Source organism: Thermobia domestica, chromosome 7 (assembly GCF_964235325.1).
Source record: "Thermobia domestica chromosome 7, izTheDome1.hap1.1, whole genome shotgun sequence".
Classification (NCBI taxonomy): Eukaryota; Metazoa; Arthropoda; class Insecta; order Zygentoma; family Lepismatidae; genus Thermobia; species Thermobia domestica.
This window is the reverse complement of record NC_137460.1, coordinates 64,380,476-64,386,475: the sequence shown is the minus strand read 5'-3', so window position 1 is coordinate 64,386,475 and position 6,000 is coordinate 64,380,476. Positions and strand designations below refer to the sequence as shown.

The window sequence follows — 6,000 nt, the reverse complement described above, 5'->3', positions numbered from 1 at the left end:
GCTTAAAAACAATGTTGGCTCAGGTGTTTACCACCATTAATAACTTAACTATTCCCTTTCGTTTGTTCATCTGTTTAGCAGTATGAAATGTTTTGGAATTGTCCTAAACCGAACTGAGAGTAATCGTGTTAGTACATTTCGTTTGCTTTAATGTATCGGGAACACTCCCTTTATTTCTGCTCCAATAGATGTAAATGGACGTGAGGGTTTGCCTGTATCTGAAAGCTCGTGTCACGAGTATAATTCCTTCTCAGTAGTAGGCTGAAATATTTTTGTTCTAAATTGAACGAAACACAATAAACACACACAATAAGCAAACGGTGTCCAGTTATTCGAGGTTAAAGTGATAATGTACAGGGTTTGTTGGTTTTGAGATTTTTTCGTGAATGTACAAAATGTGAGGTGTAAATTCACTAAGGGCATCCAATTTTTTTTTTTAAAAAAATGTTAATTTCTGCACTAAGAAAAGAATATGAAGTCAAGTCGTATTGAAGAAAGAACTTTTGTTTCAATGTTAGTTACACAAAATACAGTATGTATGTAACATCCTTGATGTGTAGGAAATCTGTGTCTTACTCCCGCTTCGGCTATTCAACTCGTCAATAAAAGAGGGATGTCGATTCTTTTGTTAGCTGACTCCTTGACACGATCCAGATTTAAGATCTAGGTGTACAGTGAAGCACTTGAAGAAAAGTAAACGTACGTATTAAAGATTAAAAATATTTAATAGCTTTTAATGTTAACTACATCACAAGATACTATAGGCCTATATTCTAAACATTTATTCTTCCTGGTTAACATATTAACGATAATTCATCATTGCTTCTCATTACATTTGTGCTTTCTTTTCACTATTTACTGCAGAACTACACTATTACATAATATTAATGGTTTGTCTTTAAGTTTTAGACCAATTCAGGAAAAGGTATTCCATAATATTATACTTACTTGCAACTCTACTTCAATCAAATTTTCAGTCAGTCAGTTTCTGTTGCCTGCGTCTACCTGATCGAACCGCTATAGAATAAAGTCCACGTCATGCAACCAGTGTCAGTTCTACTGATATCGATTCCTTAAGTTCCCAATATTCCGAATTTGATTAGTCAAACCTACAAAGAAGAAAGTGTAATAAAATAGGTTATACTCGTTTTTTATTAATATACAGAAATACAGTGGTGTTCCGGTAATCCGAACACGTTTAATCCAAACATCCAGTTAATCCGAATAGGTCCGGGATGAAAATTTTATTTATTTATTTATTGTAGCGAAAATATGCAGTTTTAGGAAATTAATAACTAAAAGGATGAAAATAGGTGCATGCTTTCGTAGGAAACAAAGTAAACTTTCGTTAAATGCGGTTTTTCTCTTTAATATCTGTGTTTAAGCCTTAAGCCACATTACGACAATTACACAAAGTTTGAAATAGAATAAAAGTAACAAGTTTTTCCATCATTTTTAACATTTTTTCAATTCAGTACATATACTGTATTCAGAAAACGTGTTGTGAAATACTATACGCTATGTATTACAACACAATAGACCTGTTCACCCGCTTCAAACCGCGATTTTACTGTTATTCCTGCTAATTCGAACAATCACGTAATCCGAACAGGGTTCGGTCCCAATTAGTTCGAATTAACGTGACTCCAGTGTATATCTTTTTGATGGGAAAAGGGAAGAAACGTGTTGTAAAAAAAGAAAATTGATAATATATACATTCCTTTGAAACTCGTCTATTTCAGCTGATTTTCATCAGATATAAAGATATTACTTAAGTACATCTGATCGAAGTTAAATATATATATATATATATATATATATATATATATATAAGTGCCAAGCCGCATGCATTAACGATCTCTATTGTGGATTATACGGGTCAACACTCCAATTCGTGGACATTTCTGTAATCAGAGCATGATTAAAAAGTTCCAAGGACAGAAGTCATTTTTGTGGACTGTTCAAGTGAAACCTGGACATTTAAAAATCTTACACAAAATCATACGTATTTGCGTGTCAGTCTGTTTCACAATAAATTCCGTAAAACTTAAGCGATTTAAATAAAACTTTTGAAACTGAAATCAGTCCAGAAACATTAGATAGAATGGAGGTAAATTCGCAATGTGAAAGCTTGCCAGTTACTGTACAAAATGTACTAATAAAACAAATTTCCACAAAACTTTCGCATAAGTTATTCGAATATGGTTAAATGTTCTATATTTTCTTTGAGGCTTTCTAATCATCTCAATTGACTAAGGTTGAAACTTGTCTAGAATAAGAAGGTAGACTGACCCCATCTCAAATAATATACGTATATTGCGCGTATTGTTTTGAGGTAGAAATCGGTCAAAAGCTAGGGATGGATTCACCGTTATCTTTTATAAAAAGCATGCTTAATGGTATATTCCGTAAAAGCTATTTGATTTTCATGAAAAATGTTGAGTGTTGTGTCTTGAAGCGTTTCAATCATGCCTATTACTGTACTCGAAATTAAAATCGATCACGAGTAGACGGCGAATTCAACCTCATCTTTAAAAAAAAAAAAAATCTATACCTAGGTATAAATAAATATAAGTTGCTGTTTTTCTTTAAGACTCAACAATTAGCCTTTTTTGCTTTAGATTATCTAGATGGTCAATGGAGACGGAAGCAAAGTTGGGTGGTTACTGGAAGAAAATGGAGATATTTTTGAAAAGTTTTTCCATATTTGCGAGTGAACTTCAAACTTGCAGGTTAGTTCACGTTGAACTTAAATGGTGGAAGAATATACAGCATTGTATATTGGAAAATCCTATCATACTATCCAACTTCCAGGTTGACCCACATCGAACTTAACTAATGAAAGAAAATACACTTATATCACGGAAAGTCGTGCCATAGTATTAAACTTTTGAGTTAATCCATGTTGAAATTTTATTATTTTTTATTTGAGTAAAAAAACGGAAATAGGAAAAGCGAAACATGGTTTTAGAATATAGGTATATTTAGAATATTTAATAATTGCATATTTTGGTTTTATTTTTCATTATTTTTCAAGTGCATAAATGTCATTTGATTTTGTAATTATATTTTGTAGTTTTACTTTATTTTATTCTTTTGGTTGAAATGGATGATAATTGGTGCTGTGCATAGAATGTAACTGTAACATTATCCAGTATTGATTGATGTTATTTTATATAAATTGAGGGCAACTAAGGTAGGAAGTTTATAGAATAACATCCCTTAATCAACCTAATTCTAACCAATTGACTAGAGACTGTCTCTGTAGCATTTTCTTTTGTTCGTTTTACTATCATAATAAAAATCTAATTTAACGAATATGTTTTTCTTAGGCATAAATATATTAATCCTACATCTTTAGCCGATTAAAATCATGGCCCTGCATTGTAGTACGTTGTAAATCTATCATTTCTGATGTGATGAAGTTAATGATTAGATGTATGCACTGTGAATTCAAGGAAGAAGGAATATGGATGCTGACTCCGAACTTTTCGTTTGATACCGTATTTTCATGGAAACAGGAGAGAAAAGACATAGTGGATGAAATGCTTCGTCGTTCTTAAGAAAAAATAAATAAATAAATAAATAAATAATAATAATAATAATCGGGAAGATGTATTAGGAACTTCGAATGTTGGTATCGTGCTGTTCTTATACATGTGGGACTAAAGGAAGTAAGGTGAATTTTTATGTATAACAATGCATAAGTTGATACACCTTTTCGGATCAAAAGATTCAATATATTTCAATAAAAAATTTTCTTATGTGCCTTATATCTGGAGAATACATATAGTGTAGCCAAACCGAAACTATCACTAAACTCAGTATGATGTTCTTATTCCGTAAAAAATACGAAAACTCGATTTAGGGGCCGTTCAAAAATTTTGTGGCTCCTGATCAAAAAACTAATTACTGGCCAACATTTTGGTACATTTTTTGGATCATTCCTAAAATTCTTGGCCAAGATCGCAAACTTTTATTATTATTATTATTATTATTATTATTATTATTATTATTATTATTATTATTATTATTATTATTATTATTATTATTATTATTATTATTATTTGTCATTTCTAAAATTCTTGTTCTTAAATATTTGTTAACAGTTCGAACGAATTTATTGTGCATTTATTATAAACCTGCTTCAAAATGTAATCATGTATCCAAGTTGTGTAAATTAGTTGACAGCGTGTGCTGTTTCAGCAGAAGAAAATACAGATGAACCTCGATAACTCGAATTTCTTGATAACTCAATTTTTTTTTCACATTTCCTTGAGGTCTCCGTAATACTCAGTGTTAAAATAACCTTTGTAAGTCAAATGTTTAAAAATTACAATATTGATAAGTTGAATTTTAAGGGTTTCATAATTATATTTGAGAACCTCGATAACTCGAACTTCCATATCTGCGAACTTTTACGAGTCGAAGTTTACCTCCATAAGTCGAATTTCTCTTGATGTGACCTCGATAACTCGAAGCTATAGCTCTAAGCTTTTACATAATTGTCATTGTTGCTAGTTCTGTTATTGTTGGTAAGGTGTACTGTAATTGTGGTTAACTCATGTCTCGTATTTTACTTTTTACCAGTCATCTTATTAATTTAAGACATTTTCACAGCTTTGAGTTATAGAAGTTGAATGAATAAAACTTCGAGTTACAGAGTTATTTTGTCATTTTTTCATTAGGAACGTCAAACCTCGGTATCTCGAATTTTTGTTGTGGTCATCTTGATAACTCGAAAACTCGATAATTCAAATTTTTTATCTATTCCCTTCATCTTCGAGTTATCAAGCTCCGACTGTATATCGATTATCACTGGCAATAAATGACACTCTTGGCGCCACAAAAATTCATTTTTATTGTTTTCTCAAAAACTACGCATGATTATTTTATCCTCGAATGAGTCGTTTCGTTCTGCTCGATGTCATCTGTTGATTGAAAATATGCCTCATGTTTGGTCAATATTCTACTTAATTAGTATATTTAAGAATTAAGAGCCTGCCTTACTAAGAATAATACGAAATTTACCATTTTTCTTTTGCTTGTTTATTCATCCGTGAAAGAAGATAATGAAATGCAAGTCACCACAATCATAAATAATGCTATTCTACAACAGAAAATATGAACCTGAAGAATGTTCAGTGTTGCCATCCATAGAAATAACAGTGTTGCCAGAAAAACAATTTCCCTAAAATCTAAGTTAAGACAGCGAGTAGAGGAATGAACTCAACTGCATTTGATTACGTATCTTGTTGTTTTGGTTTCTTGTGAACTACTTTTTAATTAACATTATTATTTAGTTTTAATAACTGTATGTTAAAACTATTTTGTTTATTACAAATTAACTACAACTATTATTTAAAAAGTAGTTCACAGGAAACCAAAACAATACGATACGTAACCAAATGCAGTTGTGTTTGATCCTCTACTCGCTGCCTTAACATAGATTTTAGGGAAATTGTTTCTCCGGCAACACTGTAACCTTTATGGATGGCAACACTGAACATTATTCAGGTTCATATTTTCTGTTGTAGAATAGCATTATCTATGATTGTGGTGACTTGCATTTCATTATCACCTTTCACTGATGAATAAACAAGCAAAAGAAAAATGGTAAATTTTGTATTATTTTTAGTAAGGCAGGCTCTTAATGCTAATTTTGAGCTAAATTTCATTAACCATATTGTGTACTGTCTACTTGCTACTGCTGTCATGAATAGCTTAATAAAAAAGTACATTTATTGCAGGGAATAAGGTAAAAAAAAATAAATAAATAAAGCGAAAATTAGATAAATCCGTTAAAAACCCTTAAGTTTAAACTTCTGTTCCGATTAGTGTAAACTTCAGTGTTCAGAAAAACACATTTCATAGAATTCATTCATTTTACATCAATGATGCCGTAGAAAACATTCCTTTCCTTTCCCGAACGCGTTTTTTTTCTCTCTCTCTTTTGCTTTCTTTTCTGGAAGAAAGGAGTAGGAATTTCGTTCAATTCCT

At 31.2% G+C, this 6,000-nt stretch overlaps 1 protein-coding gene across 1 annotated transcript in view; it reads right to left on the bottom strand.

The window, feature by feature from the left end:
• Positions 1-840: 840 nt before the first annotated feature.
• LOC145690170 (uncharacterized) overlaps positions 841-6,000 on the bottom strand; it is a 68,589-nt gene continuing 63,429 nt past the window's right edge. The window contains exon 2 of the mRNA XM_081764802.1: positions 841-1,109. The gene's annotated coding sequence lies outside the window, so the exon portion shown is untranslated. The remainder of the gene's footprint in view (positions 1,110-6,000) is intronic.